This window comes from Thalassophryne amazonica, chromosome 3 (assembly GCF_902500255.1).
Source record: "Thalassophryne amazonica chromosome 3, fThaAma1.1, whole genome shotgun sequence".
In the NCBI taxonomy this organism is placed as follows: Eukaryota; Metazoa; Chordata; class Actinopteri; order Batrachoidiformes; family Batrachoididae; genus Thalassophryne; species Thalassophryne amazonica.
The window spans coordinates 105,751,672-105,773,984 of NC_047105.1; the positions used below are offsets into that span (position 1 = coordinate 105,751,672).

The 22,313-nt window shown below is 40.7% G+C and overlaps 1 protein-coding gene and 1 long non-coding RNA gene across 3 annotated transcripts in view; both read right to left on the reverse strand.

The window, feature by feature from the left end:
* cdh4 (cadherin 4, type 1, R-cadherin (retinal)) overlaps positions 1 to 22,313 on the reverse strand; it is a 1,030,104-nt gene that overhangs the window by 561,128 nt on the left and 446,663 nt on the right. The window lies entirely within an intron of this gene.
* On the reverse strand, positions 10,582 to 11,324 carry LOC117507383. The gene is made up of 2 exons (XR_004559701.1): positions 11,255 to 11,324; positions 10,582 to 10,658 (listed from the first exon to the last, which is right to left on the reverse strand). It is a non-coding gene; the product is annotated as an uncharacterized LOC117507383 (long non-coding RNA).

Consider the following 22,313-nt stretch of genomic DNA (forward strand, 5'->3'; position numbering starts at 1 on the left):
GAAAGCAGACGGAGAGCCTCTGATGGCAATCTCACGTGCTCAAACAAAGAGTGCGTAACTATCAGGATTGCTCCACTAGTTTGCATGTGAATGTTACTGGATAACTCTGTTGCTTTCTCGGCGTAAAGCACTCTTTACCATATCAATGGACAACAAAACGCATAGACCATTTTGTACATATTGTTCAAAATGTGCATTTGTGTTTATTGTTTGAACCTTTTTGTTGCACAGTCTTTCACACACCTCAAATTACCTTTATAAAGTGTCAAAACAGTTGTTTATTATAGTTTGCTGTGTTTTGAATAAATGTGATTTTTTTTCGCTTTACTTTTTTTTTTCTTATTTTTGACTGTAAACCTTTATTACACTTACACTCAACAAAAATATAAATGCAACACTTTTGGTTTTGCTCCCATTTTGTATGAGATGAACTCAAAGATCTAAAACTTTTTCCACATACACAATATCACCATTTCCCTCAAATATTGTTCATAAACCAGTCTAAATCTGTGATAGTGAGCACGTCTCCTTTGCTGAGATAATCCATCCCACCTCACAGGTGTGCCATATCAAGATGCTGATTAGACACCATGATTAGTGCACAGGTGTGCCTTAGACTGTCCACAATAAAAGACCACTCTGAAAGGTGCAGTTTTGTTTTATTGAGAGGGGATACCAGTCAGTATCTGGTGTGACCACCATTTGCCTCATGCAGTGCAACACATCTCCTTCGCATAGAGTTGATCAGATTGTCAATTGTGGCCTGTGGAATGTTGGTCCACTCCTCTTCAATGGCTGTGTGAAGTTGCTGGATATTGGCAGGAACTGGTACACGCTGTCGTATACGCCGGTCCAGAGCATCCCAAACATGCTCAATGGGTGACATGTCCGGTGAGTATGCCGGCCATGCAAGAACTGGGACATTTTCAGCTTCCAAGAATTGTGTACAGATCCTTGCAACATGGGGCTGTGCATTATCCTGCTGCAACATGAGGTGATGTTCTTGGATGTATGGCACAACAATGGGCCTCAGGATCTCGTCACGGTATCTTTGTGCATTCAAAATGCCATCAATAAAATGCACCTGTGTTCTTCGTCCATAACAGACGCCTGCCCATACCATAACCCCACCGCCACCATGGGCCACTCGATCCACAACATTGACATCAGAAAACCGCTCACCCACACGACGCCACACACGCTGTCTACCATCTGCCCTGGACAGTGAGAACCGGGATTCATCCGTGAAGAGAACACCTCTCCAACGTGCCAAACGCCAGCAAATGTGAGCATTTGCCCACTCAAGTCGGTTACGACGACGAACTGGAGTCAGGTCGAGACCCTGATGAGGACGACGAGCATGCAGATGAGCTTCCCTGAGACGGTTTCTGACAGTTTGTGCAGAAATTCTTTGGTTATGCAAACCGATTGTTTCAGCAGCTGTCCGAGTGGCTGGTCTCAGATGATCTTGGAGGTGAACATGCTGGATGTGGAGGTCCTGGGCTGGTGTGGTTACACGTGGTCTGCGGTTGTGAGGCTGGTTGGATGTACTGCCAAATTCTCTGAAACGCCTTTGGAGATGGCTTATGGTAGAGAAATGAACATTCAGTACACGAGCAACAGCTCTGGTTGACATTCCTGCTGTCAGCATGCTAACTGCATGCTCCCTCTAATCTTGCGACATCTGTGGCATTGTGCTGTGTGATAAAACTGCACCTTTGAGAGTGGTCTTTTATTGTGGGCAGTCTAAGGCACACCTGTGCACTAATCATGGTGTCTAATCAGCATCTTGATATGGCACACCTGTGAGGTGGGATGGATTATCTCAGCAAAGGAGAAGTGCTCACTATCACAGATTTAGACTGGTTTGTGAACAATATTTGAGGGAAATGGTGATATTGTGTATGTTGAAAAAGTTTTAGATCTTTGAGTTCATCTCATACAAAATGGGAGCAAAACCAAAAGTGTTGCGTTTATATTTTTGTTGAGTGTATAAAACACAACAAAAGCATACATATTCTGAAAGCACAGGTTGTCCTAAAAAAAAAGAGACATAAAACTTGATTGTGGGATGCAGGGAGAGCTGTTAACAGCAATAATAAAACATATATGCCAGGCGAATAAACTGTCCAAAAAATGCCCTCGTACCCCAGAGGGTTGAGCCCTTCAGTTTCTCCACTCCCCTGCCAGTTTGTTGCGATCCATGTATCCACATTCCAGCCACTTGATTCTGTCTTGTTTTTGCCTCAGTGTGTTATGACCTTGCTTTGTTTATCGGACCTTGTTTTTGCCTCTGCCTTTGATACAGTATCTCACAGTGTTTTTGAACCCAGCCTGTCTCTCGACCATGTTTTTGCCTAGCACTTATTTGTACCTCTGCTTCACTGCCTGCCTTCCCGTGTACCATACCCCTGCTTGACAATACGATAAAGATTATCTTTTTACTTATAACACCTGGACCTCGAGTCTGCATTTTGTGCCCTCCCACATTTTTGTGCCATGCATCCTCGAGTCATGACAATGCTGACCACAAGAAAACATGAAGTTACACAAATGAAAAAGTAACATAACATAATTTAAATTCCATGGCTTTGTTTCATTGCTTCTGATCACTTTTGATAAATAATCAAATATTTTGAGTTAATATTCAACTTTATTACAAATTTGAAAATCAAAGACATTTTTTATTTATTTATTTTTAATTATTTTTTGCTCCCTTGCATTACCTTAAAAGCCCACCAGGGTACCATGGTAATGTACAGTCCCTTCATGACCCACCAGGTTCCCCCTGCCCCTACACTTTGAGAATCATTGCTGTACATGTTAAGGCGCCTTGACACTTGCACGCATTTAATCCCTGCACTGGTGCACAATTCGTCATGCCAGTGCGACCCACTGTGTTTCACTGGATGCTGCACTTTGTGCTGCTGGATGCTGCATTATATAAAATAATAATTTTATCGTGGATTAATCATTAAACACCTCTAATGGTTTCCGGAATCTCAAAGGAATTTTCTATAGTTCAGCTTTCTCTCTCTTTCTCTCAACACATTTGGAATTGTCTAAAAGGTAATTATTTGTAATATTTATATTGTAATGGCTTGGTAAAACATTTGCAATTTCATTCCTTCTTATGAGCAGCTGTAAAATTATGTTTATGATAGATTTAACGTCTCATCGTAATCGCTCAGATGAGGTGCGCTGTGATGCGGTGCGCTGACGCAGTGACTCACACTGACACTCGGTGTTTTAGAAATGTTTGCACAATGTTCACGTGAAGTTCACATAATTAATGCATGCCAGAGATTTTGAACATTTCAAAATTTTCTTTGCGCACAGATTATGAGTTTACTCTCTGGCACGGCAGATTGCGTACCAGTGCGCGGATCAAATTCATGCAAGTGTCAAGACACCTGCAGGGTCCAACAATGTTCTTCTGTGGTAAACAATTGTTTGGTCACCCCTCAATCCGCCTCTGAAAGCTTGAGTGTACACTGCAGGAAGTGATGAGGTCACTGCCAAACATCATCTCCTCCACTTACATAAATGGCAACATTTTTAATGAGTTTGCTGATTGAACTGTTTATCTTCCTGCTAGCAATATAAGTGGCCTGTACTGAACTGCAGAAATACCATTAGTGTATTCTTAGTGGTATTTGCCTTCATAAGACGATAATTATACAATAGTATTATGCCATGAATGGAAAGTGGCCCACTGAGAACGCATGTGCTCCACATACATTTGCCTCTAAATAGGAAAAATTCTGCACAGCAGCAAAGAAACAACTCAGGTGGAGTTTAAAATTATATTAAAGCACCAAGTTAAGAGTCGATTAAAGCAATTTGGCAACTCGGAGGGAAGCGCACTTCAAAATAAACGTCAAGGAACTCAGTAGGTTCTGTCAGCAGGGATGTCGACGCGTGCTACACGGCGCCAACTCCAACAGCAATCTTATAGACATGATACATTAGCACTTATAAAGTGGCTCACGTGCATACACACACATGCACACTCATTTGAGTGCAGACTGAAGAGAATTCAGTGCACCTTTAGCAAAATACGCTCTGCATGTGAGGAACTCTTTGAGCGATGGCTTTGATTGGCAGGCAAATGGTTGCTGCTGAAATATCCATTTGACAGAGAGAGGCACCAAATGCAAAAGTTAAAAGCCAGCAACCAAACAGAAAAAAAAAATTGCCTCAACATGCTTCACATTAAAGCAAGCTTGAGTATTCCCTGCGCCTTTGAACAGCTGAGTATTGGGATAAAATGTGTGCAAAAATACCAGCCTTTTGTTTTTTTACACAAATGAAGAAACTTCACGCTCTTTGTGCAAGTATGGTTGCCAATCACAACAACTTCTCTTTGAGGGCCTGTATCACCGGCCGAACGGTCCCACCTAAAAATCGGTCTGCCCTGCCTTAACTGCGCATGCGTCATTAGCTGAGATTCATTGATTATCACCTCGTTTCTGCTTCAAACTGCACTCCAGTCATCATCTATCTCGGCAACAGATATCTGAAGCTTTTATACAACAATCATTTCCACATAAGTTCAGCATTAGTTCATCATAAAAGACGGAGGAAGCGATTAGAGCAAGGGCACAATTTAGAACTAGAAATTGGGGGGGACAAAGTGCAAGGTCCGCAGGGCCGAAGCCCACAGGCCAGGGGTCTGGGAGCTGCTTTAGGCCCCCAGAGCCAACGGTTTCTTGATAAGCTCAGATGCATTCTGAGCATCCTTAACAGTAATTTTAATGTTTTGAGAAGACCATAAAGTGGACACCATTTGACTTATGCAATTTGAAACTGTGGATATAAGTACTTTATTCTGAGAATAGCCAGCATTGATTTTATTAACATCCTGGTGTAAATAAGGTATCACCACATGTGTAGAACTCAAAAAGAATGATAGGTTGAGTTTTCATAAAAAAAAAACAATGACAATGTGGTAAAATGTATTCATAAATATGAACGAACAGGCTCTTAATAATTATTAACTATCACATACTGTATTTTTTTTCCTCAAGATTTGTTTTTGCATAAGTTTGAAAAAACAACAGATCATAAGTTTAGGATAAATTACTTATCATGAATTTAATTTTTGAAGTGGCACTAATGACAACACTCATACTGAACATAATTTTGCTTGCATAGACTGATTTTGGAGATCAAGCAATAATTACAGATGGGCTTTCTGAGGTCCCAGATAGCTTTTCTGATTTCCTTTTCTAACTTTCAGAATGTAGTAAATTAGCATATGGTCCATTGATACTTATGTGTAGACAATAGTCCCTAGAGGCAACTATTTTTGGTTTCAAATCTGGGCAAATGCAGTCCCAGAAAATTCTGAATGTGACAAACAAGAAACAGGTGTTGTAAACAAGTCAATGCTGCTAAAAATACAAACTTGCAGAAACAAAGATACTATTCTGACATGGTTTGCACATAAGACTGACATAACATGTTTCAAGTACACACATATATGTCAGAAGGTGGGGGGGACATACCATATTTTGTCCCCCCTTGTTGAAAAGGTGGGGGGACATGTCCCCCCTATCCCCCACCAAATTGCGCCCATGGATCAGAGCGGCTACACAAGCTGCTAGCTGCTGCATTCACTGTGCATGGATGATTTCAAAACGTCACAGAGTACGACCTCATTTCTGCTTAAAACTGACTTTAGAATGATTTAAGAGGTTTTATCTTGTCATCCGATGGTTAATAATCCCATTAATCCATTTGATGTCATCTGATGGTTAATAATCCCATTAATCCATTTGATTACTTTGGGTGAAGAGACTCTCAGACGAGCCGCTGAGGTCTGAAATGATGCATGCGCAGTAGAGGCAGGGCGGACCAAATTTTAGGGGTGTACCGTTCAGGTGACACCAGCCCTACATTATAATTCCACCCCACAGTTTGACAAATGACACTTCCAAAGCTGCACTCGCCCTGCCTCATCGCTAGGCCACGGAGGAAAAAAAGGGGGCAATAAACACGGCTCGGCTTGTTGTCCCAGTGACTTTGTAATTTAATTGTGGTGAGCACGCAGCATCAGTTGGCTTTAATAATGGTCTCTATGCTCTAATTTGCCTGGACCAGCCTTGAGTCACAAGCCCTTGATGCTATCGTGCCATCCAGCTGAGGAAAAGGAGACTATGACAGGCGCCTGAATGCACAGAGGAGCTGACAGAGTGATATATATGAGGAGATGAAGAGGAGAAAGCCTCCAGAGGTAGGAGGTGATCTCCTTAGGCATGCTTTGGTAGTTCCTGTTTGTCATAATGTGAAATAATTAACACAAGCTACTGTACCTTCATTAGTCCCGGTCCTAGTGTTATAATAAAGTGTGAATTAATTAGACAAGCATAAATCATAATTAAATCTAAAAAAGCACTTGAGAGTGCACACCTTTCTACACTGCAATGTTTTTAAAGAAAATTTATTCAAAGGACTCCTGCATCTGCCCACATTTTCAGTGGGTTCTACGTACGCACCAATTTCAAGTAGAGTCATGAAAATTGGCTCAGTTACCTTTGAGAAACCCTGATACCAAGCCAACAAAAATCACATTGGTCATAGAATTTGGTGCAGGTGGCCAACTACTGTGGGTGTGAGGTTAAAAATAAAGGGGACGGGGAGCTGTTTTACATCCAGTATCATCACGAGTTTCAACCAAACCCCAAAACCTCTGGTGCTGAAAAATGAAGCCTAAAAGCCACATTTAGCTGTTTCTTGAAAGGCTTCTTGAGATTGACTCCAAAAGTGAGTCACAGCCCACAGACCGTCAGACACTTATTTCAAAATCTCTAACCTTACAGCAGAAATAAACCATTTTGGTCTTTATACAACCCCTGGCAAAAATTATGGAATCACTGGCCTCGGAGGATGTTCATTCAGTTGTTTAATTTTGTAGAAAAAAAGCAGATCACAGACATGACACAAAACTAAAGTCATTTCAAATGGCAACTTTCTGGCTTTAAGAAACACTATAAGAAATCAAGAAAAAAAGATTGTGGCAGTCAGTAACGGTTACTTTTTTAGACCAAGCAGAGGAAAAAAATATGGAATCACTCAATTCTGAGGAAAAAATTATGGAATCACCCTGTAAATTTTCATCTCCAAAACTAACACCTGCATCATATCAGATCTGCTCGTTAGTCTGCATCTAAAAAGGAGTGAACACACCTTGGAGAGCTGTTGCACCAAGTGGACTGACATGAATCATGGCTCCAACACGAGAGATGTCAATTGAAACAAAGGAGAGGATTATCAAACTCTTAAAAGAGAGTAAATCATCATGCAATGTTGCAAAAGATGTTGGTTGTTCACAGTCAGCTGTGTCTAAACTCTGGACCAAATACAAACAACATGGGAAGGTTGTTAAAGGCAAACATACTGGTAGACCAAGGAAGACATCAAAGCGTCAAGACAGAAAACTTCAAGCAATATGTCTCAAAAATTGAAAAATGTACAACAAAACAAATTAGGAACGAATGGGAGGAAACTGGAGTCAACGTCTGTGACCGAACTGTAAGAAACTGCCTAAAGGAAATGGGATTTACATACAGAAAAGCTAAACGAAAGGCATCATTAACACCTAAACAGAAAAAACAAGGTTAGAATGGGCTAAGGAAAAGCAATTGTGGACTGTGGATGACTGGATGAAAGTCATATTCAGTGATGAATCTCGAATCTGCATTGGGCAAGGTGATGATGCTGGAACTTTTGTTTGGTGCCTTTCCAATGAGATTTATAAAGATGACTGCCTGAAGAGAACATGTAAATTTCCACAGTCATTGATGATATGGGGCTGCATGTCAGGCACTGGGGAGATGGCTGTCATTACATCATCAATAAATGCACAAGTTTATGTTGACATTTTGGACAATTGAAAGGATGTTTGGGGATGATGAAATCATTTTTCAAGATGATAATGCATCTTGCCATAGAGCAAAAACTGCAAAAACATTCCTTGCAAAAAGACACATAGGGTCAATGTCATGCCATAGGGTCAATGTCAATGAGCAGATCTGATTTGATGCAGGTGTTAATTTGGGGGATGAACATTTATAGGGTGATTCCATAATTTTTTCCTCAGAATTGAGTGATTCCATATTTTTTTCCTCTGCTTGGTCTAAAAAAGTAACCGTTACTGACTGCAACAATCTTTTTTTCTTGATTTCTTATAGTGTTTCTTAAAGCCAGAAAGTTGCCATTTGAAATGACTTTAGTTTTGTGTCATGTCTGTGATCTGCTTTTTTTCTACAAAATTAAACAACTGAATGAACATCCTCTGAGGCCGGTGATTCCATCATTTTTGCCAGGGGTTGTAGTTAGTTTCCCTTTCTTGACAAGTGTACAGAGGATGAATTTTTATAAGTTATCAGTTTAACCTATTTTAAACCGCAAAGTTATGAATTATATGGTTGCTCTGAGTAACAGTTGCGTGCTGCTGACACAAGTCCAGGGCCTGGATAGCAGCATCCACTAACTGCTCTGGACATGAATGTTTTTGTCCTTTCTCAGTAGGTTTATTATAAATATAAGCGATAATGTGGTTTGCTTTGCAGTTATCTACAAGAAAAAACAATGAACAAGTCAGTATTAGTCTTATTTTATTTGTATGTTCGCACTGTTAGCACTAATTAGCATATGTTAAAGGACATGGCACATGTATTTTCACATCCCAGTTAGCGACACAACATCAGAGTATTCATGACTGTAAGTCTCTCCGCGGGCATAATTAATGGTTTTAACAATGCAGCTCAGCTGTTAATTGCAGCTTTGTACATGACGTGAAATGTCACAGATGTGTTCAGATCTGACAGATGTAATCACATCTGATAGATCTGATCAGATCTGATAGATGTGATCAGATCTGATAGATGGGATCACATCTAATAAATCTTTGCAGTCACAGAGGTGATTAGATCTGCTGAAGGCTGAAGGCATGAGAAAAGCTTGTTTCATTCAGAACTTATTGAAAGTAAACATATTAAGTAGCCATGAACAGCTTTTAGTCACTAAAAAGCATTTAAAGGAGAAGCTCCGCCTTTATTCAGGCTTTATTCTGTTTAGATATTTTGGGGGTCATCTTTTCACTTGGGACAAAAATTAATTTAATCAACACATTTATTTAGTAACAACACTAAAATTGCCAGAGCAAACAGAAGCTAACCAGCTAATTAATGTTGTTGGATGGGGCAATAAGTAAACCCCTTTTTGTCATCACTGAACAAACAAAAAAGTTATTCAAAGTGTCTGGTTGCGTGGACCATTTCCATGCGGAGCAAAACGTGTGCATGTTTACCGCACCAAATTCAAACATACCTTTTAAACAACAAATTATACATTTAGCTTCTAATTAACAGTAGCTTACCTTAGCCTAGCTATCTTCCTCTTTTGCAGCTGTGCACAAACACATTATATCTTGGCTGCAGAGGAGCAGTTGGATGTTACAGATCAGCCTAAACAAACTCCATGTTTTTTGAACTATAAATCACACCGGAGTAGAAGTCATGTTTATTTTTGAAACATATATTCATAAGCAAACTTTTTGTAATAATGTAGAAGGACTGTTCAGTCAGACAGTAGCCAAACATAGGAAGAACTGTAATGAAAATGAATTCTGTGTACTGTTCCACCCATATTTTTTGACATATAAGTTGCTTTGGGATATACATTACTGGATCACCCAAACTAGAAAACATGTTTTATTTAAATAAAACAATGACAACAAGAAAAACTAAAATTAGACTTATTGTCCCAAAAATACATTAATTCATAGACTGAATTTTTCCAAGTTAAAAAAATATATATATAAAAACATAAAAAAACAGGCTTGATTGATAAAAGCCAGATGTCTCCTTTAAGTTCTCTAAATTGTGTCTAAATTGTTTGTTTTTTATTTATTTGGTGGGCATGGGGTGATGTGAAGTGGGGGGGGGGGGTCTCAAGAATATCCGCCTGTACAAAATATTAGATTTTCCTTGGTTTCCAACAGGTTTGACAGCAAACAGAAAAAGTTTGAAAATTTGGGAATGGTCTTAAATTGGGTGGAAAATAGGAGCTTGTCGCTGGAGACAGGCTGCCATTTTCATGCTTGTTTGTTCCTTTCTTTCTTGCTATCTCTCCTTGCACACACCCTAGCACAAACCATCTGCCATCGAGGTCCTGTGTGACTTTACTTCAAGAGCTCTTAGCGACTGTCTTCATCAGCTCAAGATCTGCTGCAGAAAAACAGCTTTAATTGGTACTGAGAGGAAGGGGAGCACATGGGGCCTCACGCCTCTGAACGGTGAAGAATTTCCATCCAAGCTCTCATTGCCAATGACAATTACCAGCAAAACACACAGCTTAATAAGATCATTTACTGTTTAAAAAAATAAAAATATAAAGTAAAACAAGAGCAATCAGAGATTTCTGAAGTCTGCCAAGGGTTGACGAGGACTCAAAATAAAAGATATGTGATTCACATCATGACCTGAATATTACCTGGATACGGATACGGATGTTGCAATCTGATATTTAATTCACAAGCTGAAACAAAATAGTATCTTTCTGATCTTAGTTTTACATCATGATGTCGTATCTGTCTGCTGCAGAACCTGGATATTGATCCGGATCACTCCCAACAAATCCTGAGCTAGAATCTGGACCCAGATCCAGATCATCTCCAAAATTCAGTGGAGCCTTCCATGCCCTAATATCTATCTGCATTGTAAATTTAGTAAGAATCAGTGAAGTAGTTTTGATCTAATCCTTCAAAGCCTTCAAAGTATTTGTTAATACCGTTATTGTAAGTTTAACTACGCTATTGTACTTAATACACTAATTACCGTTTTTGTTTATCTTGTTAGCTTGCTAGGTACCGTTGGCTTATTAACGGCTAATTTAGCTCTTCTAACTAGAACTAACTTATTTTCGTTATTTACAATTTTATTTTACATGGTGTAGATTTTTAATGATTCATCAGTTTATGTGTTCTTTTTAAAGATATCAACATATAGTACCTTAGATCTTAGGTTTCCATTTCATAGCATATAGATTATGCTTTTTTATTTTCCTATAGTATGCTAGTAGAGTTACTTTAGATAGACACATTACATCATAGCTTCTGTTTCTATAATAAAATACCATCAGAGTGCCTCCAAAATTTAATGGAGTCTTCCAAGGCCTAACACCAATGTGTGGTGAAAATTTGGTGAAAATCTGTTAAGTCGTTTTGACGTTATCCTTGATCCTTAACCCGGATCCGGATCACCTCCAAAATTTAGTGGAGTCTTCCATGGCCTAACATCTATCTGTGGTGCAAATTTGGTGAGAATGCGTGAAGTAGTTATTTTTGATGTAATCATTCAAAGCCTATATTAATTGAAATCTGGATCCGGATCACCTCGAAAATTTAATGGAGTCTTCCATGGCCTAATATCTATCTGTGGTGAAAATCTCTTCAAAATCCACACAGGAGTGTTGACGTAATCCTGCAAACAGATAGACAAATATATAAATAAACGCTAATGATTTTACTATGTCCTTGGCAGATGTAATAAACCTGATTCCCCACTTGGAGTGATGGTCTGTCCAAAGCTGCCAACTGACATATTTCACGTTCAACATCCCCAAGCTCATTTTGCGAAGCACTGTGATCGGTCTCAAGACGGACTGAACTGATAAATGTCAGGTCACTCATGGAGGTGCGTTCACAATTTTGTGCAACATAGGCACAGAAAAACGTAACTTCAGCCAACAGTGCAGTCCAATCCATTCCTGCAAGCAATTACGCCGTTTCACTAAGACCACGAGGAAAGCTTCAATACAATTAGGCTGACACAAATGGCCTCTTTGACACATTAGAGGAAACCAGGGATGATTTTCCTCCATTTTTCTTCTCTTTGCACTGTCAGGCTTTTTCGCCACTGGTGTTGCTTCAGAAGGGCTTTGAAACATTAGCTTGTGTTGCTGCTCGAGCTTTGGAGACATTTCACAGCCCATTAGCTGCTCCGTCAGCCCCAGCTGGTACAGAGAGGGAGGGAGAGAGAGAGAGAAAGAGAGAGAGAGAGAGAGAGATGGTTCCATGTCTGCCAAAGAAAAACAGTTTGAGCCTAAAACTCTTGAAGAGCTGGTGATAGAGAGGTAGTCACATTAAATGTAAAAGACTTGGAAATCTAATGTCTATTCACCATTTCATTTTTCTTGAACTCAGTTGTCACACATTTATTTCATTCCTGCCACTGAAGAACAGTGAGAACTGATGGATGAGACAGCAATGAAAACCATTTACATAGTGTATATGAACAGCTGCAGTTTGTGAGGCGACGCAACATCATTTCCACCTGGCAACATTTGTGGAGAAACAGTCTTGGTGGATCCTGTTTTAAACAACGCACACTGAACGTGACAGAGCAGACTTTCTCCTCAGGCTAGCCCGGCATATATAAGTACATTGTCTCTGAGAAGGGTGAGCATAGAGTTAATAGAGTCAGTCAGTTAGTGAATCAGTGGGACTGCAAACTTTCTGAAATAACTCTGCACAAACCATATATCCAGTTCTGATATTTTGGGTTTTGACAAACAGAAGTGATGACCACGGCACGTATGGTTTTTTTGGGCCATTCAGGGACAGATCCCCACCCCTTTCATGGACAAGAATATTCAACTTGACTATAATGCCATTATCAACAGATACAGCACAAATCATTCCTGCCTCTATTAAGCAATAAGTTACTAAGCTTGATACATTTATACCAGACTATGATTCAGCAAGGTGTTGCAAGGTTTTCATTTTTTTAGCCACAAACATTTGTCATAGCATCACATTCAAAACTGTACAACAAATTAATAAGTTCAAATTAATAAAAAACAGGTTAGAAAGAATCTTTTCTCTGTGCTTGCAATTAATGGTAAAATGAAGGAAACAGCCCCTAAAAATTCAAAATTTTCTTGGGGAGCATCCCCCACACTACCCTAGTGAAGCACAATCTCTTGGTCACAACAGATTAAGGCGGGCTTACACTGCAAATTTTGGCCCTTTTTCAGCCGATTTTTCACTTGTGCAAGAAGTTTTTGGATCGCGCCGAGTTTCAGCTTAATTGTGCGTCCTGCGTCGTGCAGTCTACATGGAGTAACGAGCTGCGTTTAACATCTCATGACCACCTCCCGATCAGGAATCGTATGGTCAGATGAAAATCAAACCTGTTTGATATTTTGGTCGGCCGTCATGACTCGTGAGGGTTCCGCGCTGTTGAAGCAGTGCTACAAGCGTCTACACACTGATTACCTCACACACTGTCCATGAGCAAACACAGTAGAGAGCAAACAGTGATCTCATGTAAAGTCTTGTGTTTTTTTTTTTATTGCGTTCCCTCACAATAACCTAATATCATAATTAAAGTTCATGCCTGTCAGCGCGCACAGTGAGTGGAATCAGGTGGGGGGAGACTGAACGCATATGTGCGCACGCACACACACACACACACACACACACACACACACACACACACACACACACACACACACACACACACACACACAGAGCAGACAACAACAGGATTTATGACAGATGAGGGAGTAAGTTGCTACACCTTGCACAGCTGTATGACTCCGTATGAAATATAGTTTATTTATACAACAGTGTAAGTAGCAACTGTTATGAATGTTTGTTTTCTTTTTTACCGTCCTCTCATGAATCATGTTGCTGTCTGCTGTGTGTGCGCGCGCGCATATATGTTCAGTCTCCCCCCACCTGATTTCACTCACTGTGTGCACTGATAGGCATGAAATAATTTTTTTTTTTTAAAAAGAAAAAAAAAGCTTCTGACGTGTGGTTTTTGAACGTACAATGTGAGCAGTCAGATCACATCAGAGCATCGGGCCGTACAGTGTGAGAACATGAATCGTGTGCTCTGAACTTTTAAACCCTGCGGTTTTGTCACACAGTTTGAGCTGAAGCCAAGTACAATGATTGAAAATATCGTACAGTGTATGCCCAGCCTTAGTTGATAAATCCATCCCCTCCCCCCACAAAATTCTGGATCTGCCCCTGGGGTCATGTTGCCATCGTTTAACATGTACACTGACAATAGCATAAAATAACATAAAATAATGACAGGCCAATGAAACTGCTTTGTTGACATTTGAACAAGCATTTGCAAAAACTCTATTTGAATATTACTCTGTTGACCTGGATGATAAAAGCAAAACATCACCATTTAGAGGCTGTGGTACTTGAATATCTCACTCACTCACAGTAATGAACACAGTATGAAGTTTTGGGAAGGAGTAGTAGAAGCTAGGCTTAGACAACAGGGGAAGCTCTGTGAGCAGCAATATTTTTTCATGCTGAGAAAGAGCACTACAGATGCAATGTTTGCTCTGAAAATACTGACGGAAAAGTATAGAGAAGGCCAGAAGGACTTACATTGTGTGTTTGTGGATTTAGAGAAAGCTTATAACAAGGTGGCAAGAGAAGAGTTGTGGTATATTATGAGGAGGTCTGGAGTGTCAGAGAAGTATGTGTTTGTCATGCAGGACATGTACAAAGATAGTTTGATAGCAGTGAGATGCGCAGTAGGAATGACAAGACTCTTTCAATTTGGAGGTGGGATTACACCAAGGATCAGCTCTAAGTCCTTTCTTGTTCAAAATGGTGATGGACAGGTTGACCGATGACATCAGACAGGAGTCTCCATGGACTATGATGTTTGCAGATGACACTGTGATCTGTAGTGAGAGTAGAGAGCAGGTCCTCTGGAGAGAAGGGGAATGAAAGTTAGTCGTAGCAAGACTGAGTACATGCGTGTGAACGAGAGGGAGCCCGCTGGAATAGTGTGGTTACAAGGGGTAGAAGTGGTGAAAGTAGATGAGTTTAAATACTTGGGATTAGTATTAGAGGTAGCATTAACTTGCCCATGTTATTAGAAACTGCATTCATTTTTGAGCAAATATAAATTTGAGCTATAAAATGTTCAACTATCCTGCATTCAACTTGGCCAGTTAATACTGACTGCAATAGCAGATATTTGTAAGCTCCTGGATTTACCATTTGTGTTTTTAAAGAACAGAATAAATCACATTTCAGTTGTTAAAGACTATCGCTTCCTAAAATTGATCACTAATAAAGTATTTGAAAGGTGCCACAACTTTGCTAATATGACCATAAAAGAGACAGACATAGTATACCAGAAGCTATATTGCATTGTGCACTCTCTAATACAATCCCTGCTGCCATTGAAAATTAAAAATAAAGCATGTTAAATAGGTGCACATATCCTGCAGAGATCATGAAAGCCCCAAACCTAACCATGTACACGTGCTTATATTAGTTTGCTTCTTAACTGCAGTTTGAAGAAGACAGCATTAAGATGGTTTTCAGTGCAGATGACGGGGCTGAACCATTTGCACAGCTGGCAGAGAAACCATAATCAATCCAAAGATTATAGATACAGGCACTAAAACCAGCCAAGCGCAGCATTTTCTCTTATCATAACTGCACCTTGCTCTTCTGCCTCAGGTACAGCCAATTAAGCTTGGAGAGGATGAGTCGGCAGTCACTTCACATTGAGGAGGCCTATCAGATGACTCCAAACACTGCACCCACAACTTTATTACTTTATTAAGGACTTTATTAAGCACAGGAAAAGGTACTGTATCTCTTACACTTCAGGTATGCTTATAGGCTTCTAAAATGCACCTTTGGAAGCACAAGTGCTATGACTGACATTTGCTTTATGCATGATAATGAGCTACAGGGTGGTTTCATGATGATAACACGCCACACTAACCATTAAATTCCACCAGACATGGAGGCATCTTGCCGCCGTGGTGCCATGGCTCCCGAAACTAATCACGTCTATTTTCGACAATGCTTGTGATTCCACCAAAAGCACCATGGCACCCTTGAAGCACAGAGTCTATTTTTTGACAGAAGGCACCTGAGTCTACATAGAGTACACCGAGCCAGACAGGAAGTCTCACACATGATCAACACAGTGAACCCAGTTAATTTTCAAATTAAAACACCCCCTGTAGAGTATATATATATCATATTAATTCATTCATTAATTCAATGTTGTGTCATACCCGGTGTTAAGTAGCAGAATTTTATGCTAAAACGGTTGTTATGATAGTTAATTAATCACAGCCACAGAGCTCTAAAATGCATAAAACATACAGTATAAAAATGGTTTGATTCCTGTTGCATCTCATCCAGGTTTAAAACTCAAGGATCAGATATAGGAGCAGATGACTTATACGTAGGTATGGTTGTTATTCACATGCTTAAATAATAAATTAAAAAAAGCAGCAAATGCACATTTTAGAATAGAATAGATCTTTATTGTCACTGTAAAACACTGCCAGACAATATCAGACTGTCTCTTCTGGTGACTATATATATATATATATGAGGTCTATTAGAAAAGTATTCGACCATATTATTTTTTTCAAAAACCATATGGATTTGAATCACGTGTGATTACATCAGACATGCTTGAACCCTCGTGGGCATGCGAGAGTTTTTTCACGCCTGTCGGTTACGTCATTCGCCTGTGGGCAGTCTTTGAGTGAGGAGTCGTCCACCCGCTCGTCAATTTTTTTCATTGTTTAGGAATGGCTCAGAGACTGTTGCTTTGTTTGATAAAAATTTTTTTCAAAACTGTAAGGCACAACTGAGTGGACACCATTCAATAAATTCAGCTGGTTTTCGGTAAAAATTTTAACGGCTGATGAGAGATTTTGGTCTGGTAGTGTCGCTTTAAGGACGGTCCACGGCGCCTGACGGCGATCTGCGCTTCGAGGCGGCAGCGTCTCGCCGTTTCAAGTTGAAAACTTCCACATTTCAGGCTCTGTTGACGCAGTAAGTCGTCAGAGAACAGAGAACTTTCAGAAGAAGTCGGCATGAGGAGTTTATTCGGACATTCCATTGTTAACGGTCATTTTGTAATGAAAGAACGTGCGGGCAGAGTCGCATGTCGGGCTGGACCCGACCGCGGGGGGTCGCGGCAGGAAAAACACCTCCGTTGGAAATCTTAACGGGCAAGTTGGAACATGCCCAAGCTGTTAAACAATTTCTCAGTTACTCACTTGTTGAAAGCCATTAAAAGCCGCCTGAATTCTACAAATGGTTTTCAACACGGAGGTGTTTTTCCTGTCGCGGCGCACACAGATTTGCCGAGTCGTCACGGAAACGACTCGGCGAATTTGCGCGTACGTCTTTCATTAAAAAAATGTCCTTAAACAGTGGAATGTCCGCATAAATTCCTCATGCCGGCCTCTTCTGAATCTTCTCTGTTCTCTCACGATGTCCTGGGTGAATTAAGCCTTAAATTAGGATGTTTTCAGCTCGAAACAGGCCGACGACAGCGCCTGGAAGCGCTGCAGGACGTCCCGCTCCGTGGGAAGTCCTTACACCGACAGAAACACCCCATAATCTCTCATTAGCCGTTAAACTTTTCACAGAAAACCAGCTTAATTTCTCGAATAGTGTCCACTCGGATATTCCTCACAGGTCCAGAAAAAATTTTGATAAAGCAACGCGCGCCGTCTCGAGCAGCGTGTGAAACAAAGGAATTCAGCCGAGAGGGCGGGACCACATCTCACTCAAGGCCTGCCCACAGGGAAATGACGTCACCGACACGCGTGAAAAAACTCACGCATGCGCACGAGGGTTCAAGCATGATTGGTGTAATCGCATGTCATTCAAATCCATATAGTTAAAAAAAAAAATAAAAGGGTCGGTTTATTATCTAAGAGACCTCGTATATATATAAAAATACATCAATATTTAGTAGATCCTCCTTTTTGCAGAAATAACAGCCTCTAAACACTTCCCATAGCTTCCAATGAGAGTCTGGATTCTGGTTGAAGGTATTTTGGACCATTCTTCTTTATAAAACATCTCAGGTTTGTTGGTTTCTGAGCATGGACAGCACTCTTAAAATCACCCCATACAGTGAGGAAAATAAGTATTTGAACACCCTGCGATTTTGCAAGTTCTCCCATTTAGAAATCATGGAGGGGTCTGAAATTTTCATCTTTGCTTTGACGTAATCCTTAAAGTGGACATGATACCTAAAAAATGAGGTAAAAGTGTAGCTACTACTTGTGGACCACCGTCATTACCTTTGGGTTTTTGCTGTTTTCGAGTGCCAGGCACTGCATTCATCCGTGTTTAGTTACGTTATTTTCACAAAAGAATAGGAAGTAAACGGCGCAAGTTTCGAAAAACATCGTCGAAAACAACAGTGAACATGGCGCTGTCGTGTTTACTAAGTATTGCACTGATATTTTTACAAGTTCCTTGACCATTTCAAGATTATTGTGAACATATTTGGGGTTGACATTTTAGGTGTTCCTGTGAGCGGTGCGAGAACATGGAGACGGTAGAGGAAAGTGTCTGCTGTCTGGAGCAAATGCAGGTGTGCGAGCGGAGGAAGCGGCAGCCTGACATTTCGTGCATCACACAACACCGCGGCTTTCGATCAATCTGCCTGGACTTGAAAAGGCTAAAACCTTTCGCCCTTGTGTTTGTGCAATATGCTGCGACACACTGGTCAGGCATATTGACGAACAAGTCCCTGAGAGTTGTGTTTAATCAAAGTTTCTGCCGCTAAAAAAATAGTGTAAACAACGGGCGCCAAGCGTACAAGCCGATACGGTCTACAGGCAGTGATGTATTTCAGGTTTGGTGCCTAGCAGGAAGCTGGTCACGGGGCGTGCAGATTTTTCAGTGGCGGGACGTTCAAATGTTGTATATATAACGGGAGAACCGCGTCCATTTTCCCAAAACACTCACGTTGACCGAATTATATAACCTTTGTTACATGTAATAAGACTATGCTGTCTTTAAGTGTCATATCCACTTCCTTAATAACTTATATGAAGTGAAACCTTGATCCAGAATCCGGATCCGGATCCAGATCACCAAAATTTAATGGAGTCTTACATGGCTTAATATCAATCAGTGGGGAAAATTTTTCCAAAATCCATGCAGTAGTTTTGACATAATCCTGCTAACAGCCAGACAGACAGACAGGCATAAATAAACACAGATGATTTTGTTACGTCCTTGGCAGATTAAAGAAATGAGCAGAATTAAATGGATGAGTGACTAAAAACTGACCAGGATTGATATGTCATTGCACTTATAGAGCCTTGGGGATAGGGGGGGTTATTGCACTTTGTGGGTGGGGTCATCAGTCCGGGAGAGAACAGCAAGGTGGAGGGGCGATGCATTTGATGGCCTGTGGAAAGAAGCTGTGTTTGAGTCTGTTTGACCTTGTTTTTATTGTCCGATACCTTTACTCTGAGGGTAAGGGGGAAGAACAGGATGTGTCCAAGTTGAATGGGATCCTTCATGATGTTCCTGGCCTTCATTTGTAGTTGGCCTGTGTGTCTCTGAGTGGGGTAGTGTAATCCCGATGATTCTCTCTGCCACCCTCATTACCGCTGCAGGTCCTTCCTGTCATCTGCAGTGCAGCTGGTGAACCACACTGTGCTGCAGTAGGTCAAGAGACTCTCACTGTCTGCCTGGTAAAAGTTAATCAGCAGATGATGAGGCAGGTGAGCTTGCTTTGACTTGTTGCGGAAGTAAAGTCTCTGTTGTGGCTTCCTCACCTGATAGGAGGTGTTAACAGACCAGGTGAGGCCAGCAGAGATGTGTACTCCAAGGAACTTGAAGCTCTGTTACCCCCCCCCAGCCCCACCTCCTCTCCTTTGATGCAGAGGATAGAGTGTGTGGTGTGTTTAGACTTCCTGAAATCCACAATCAGTTCCTTGGTTTTAGTAGTGTTCACACTTATTATTGAAGCACCAGTTGGTGAGATGCTGGACCTCCTCCATGTAGGCTGACTCGTTGTCCATTATCAGCCCTACCACGGTTGTGTCATCAGCAACCTTAATGATGGTTTTGGTGGCGTGAATAGCGTAGCAGTCATGTGTGAATAGGGAACACAAGAGGGGGCTGAGGACACACCCCTGTGTTTTTTCTCTGTTCAGGATGAGAGTGTAGGGTGTGTGGTCTCCCACCCTGACGTACTGGTCAAGTTTCTCAGATTTCCAACACGTTTGGGGGTTGACCTGTTAAAGGCTGAGCTGAAGTCCACAAACAGCATCCTTACATAGGTGTTGTTTTTGTCCAAATGAGTAAGAGCTGTGTAGAGCACAGTTATGACTGCATCCTCAGTTGACCTGTTTGCCTGATGTGCAAACTGATGTTGGTCGAGGTCAACAGGCCAGGTAAATGTTTTTTTTTTCCCCATCTTAAAAGTCAAATTATGTAAAAAAAAAAAAAAAAAAAGGTATGACTACTGAGTTGCCATTCATAAATACAGTATATGGACTGCATTTATATAGCACTTTTCCATCTGCATCAGACGCTCAAAGCGCTTTACAAATAATGCCTCACATTCACCCTGATGTCAGGGTGCTGCCATACAAGGTGCTCACTATGCACCAGGAGCAACTAGGGGATTAAGGACCTTGCTCAAGGCACCTTAGTGATTTTCCGGTCAGGGTGGGATTTGAACCAAGGATCCTCTGGTCTCAAGCCCAACGCTTTATCCACTAGACCATCACCAGTGTGCAACGTACCGAGCTATGAAGGTGTAGTCCTGTTGCATTTATAGACAACTAAGTTTTAACAAGAACAAATAAGTAATAAGAACATTTATAAAAGTAGTTAAAATGTTTGTAGAAATTGTTAAAATGTTTCTGTAAACTTATAAAACTTTGTAGTGCATCTACAGTGTTTAAATCCAGTTCATAAATAATTGAAAATGTTAAATATAGTTAGGTTGTTGTGTACATAGCAGAAGCGTGGTCAGTCTTTACAATCTAACTTCACACAGCAACAAACTGTCAGTCATGGTATTTCTTTGTTCCTATTGGATATTGATGAGCTGTCAACCAATCAGAGTAGTGTTGGGGTGGGATATAGAGAGAGAGCAACAGGTAGACGAGCGTACAAGCTGCAGAGGACGGCAGATGAATTGAGCAGTCGGGCCTGAGAGCACACTGTTCTGAGCTTCCGGAGGAGTTTATTCATTCTCTGGTGAAAGCAGAGTTTACCAAATGGTAAAGGGGAACTTCTGAGGTTTGCAAAAGGACTTGGACCAGGAGACATTCCTTGGGGTTTTTATGTTGATTGGAAAGGATAGCCTGGACTTCACTGATGTATAATTCCACCATGCCGGGTTATGTTCTCCACCTACTGACTGTTGGTGGTGTCCACTTCTTATCCCTCATCCTCATCATTCCATCTCCTGTCCATCAACTAAGGTTGCCAACTTGTGACAAAACTATCATTTCTCCTGGCTCTTTATGTAATTTACTGCCCCTTACAAAGAACCACATCGATATATTCCTCATTTTGAATTTATTGAAGGTCAAGTTGAAACCGGACTGGGGTCCCCACAGACAGCATCCATCTTGTTAAAGGACCCAGAAAATGGGTCGTGCAACACTTTTTTACCATGTAGACGTTACAGTGGGTGTGATTTAGTCTCACATTTTACTGACTCTCACAGACAGGAGGAGCCCTCCCTGTATCTGAAACTTGCACAAGTGAAACTTAGCTCTCATGTTCAAACTGAGACGTCCAATCAAATAACAAAAGCAGCTTCCGGTGTCTTTGAGATCGGATTGTTAAGTATTACTATTGGCCTATAAAATTGTTCACGGACTGGCACCCCCCTACCTGGCCGGCCTGGTTGAGCCCTATGTACCGGCTCGGGCCCTGTGTTCACAGAGTGCAGGCCTATTGTGTGTCCCTAGGGTGAATTAAAAAGTCAGCGGGTTACAGAGCCTTTTCTCACCACGCCCCAGCTCTGTGGAATGATCTGTCTGCACAGTTCCAACAGTCGGACTCTGTGGAGACTTTTAAGGCTAGATTGAAGACACTTTTTTTTCCCCTGTTTTATCATTAGTATTTTATACGATTGTGTGTCTTCTTTTATTCCTTTTATTTATTTTATTCCTTTTACTTTTTTATGTTTTAAATTTTTTATTGTGTTTTTAATCTTAATTCATTTTATTCTGCCTTTTAAATGATGTTTGTGAAGCGCCTTGGAGCAACTTGTCGTGATTTGGCGCTATACAAAATAAATAAATTTGAATTTGAATTTTGAGATACTTGATCACTAACATAAAATAAGGAATTAGCACAGCTATTATCTAACAAAACCATGCACATGCTTTTAATCATGTTAGTTAATTTTGCTTCACAAGTGAAAGGGTCACTAAGTTTTAGACATCAGCACACCCAAACATCGATTTAGACCTGCAACATTTTGGTCAAGGACTCTTTTTAT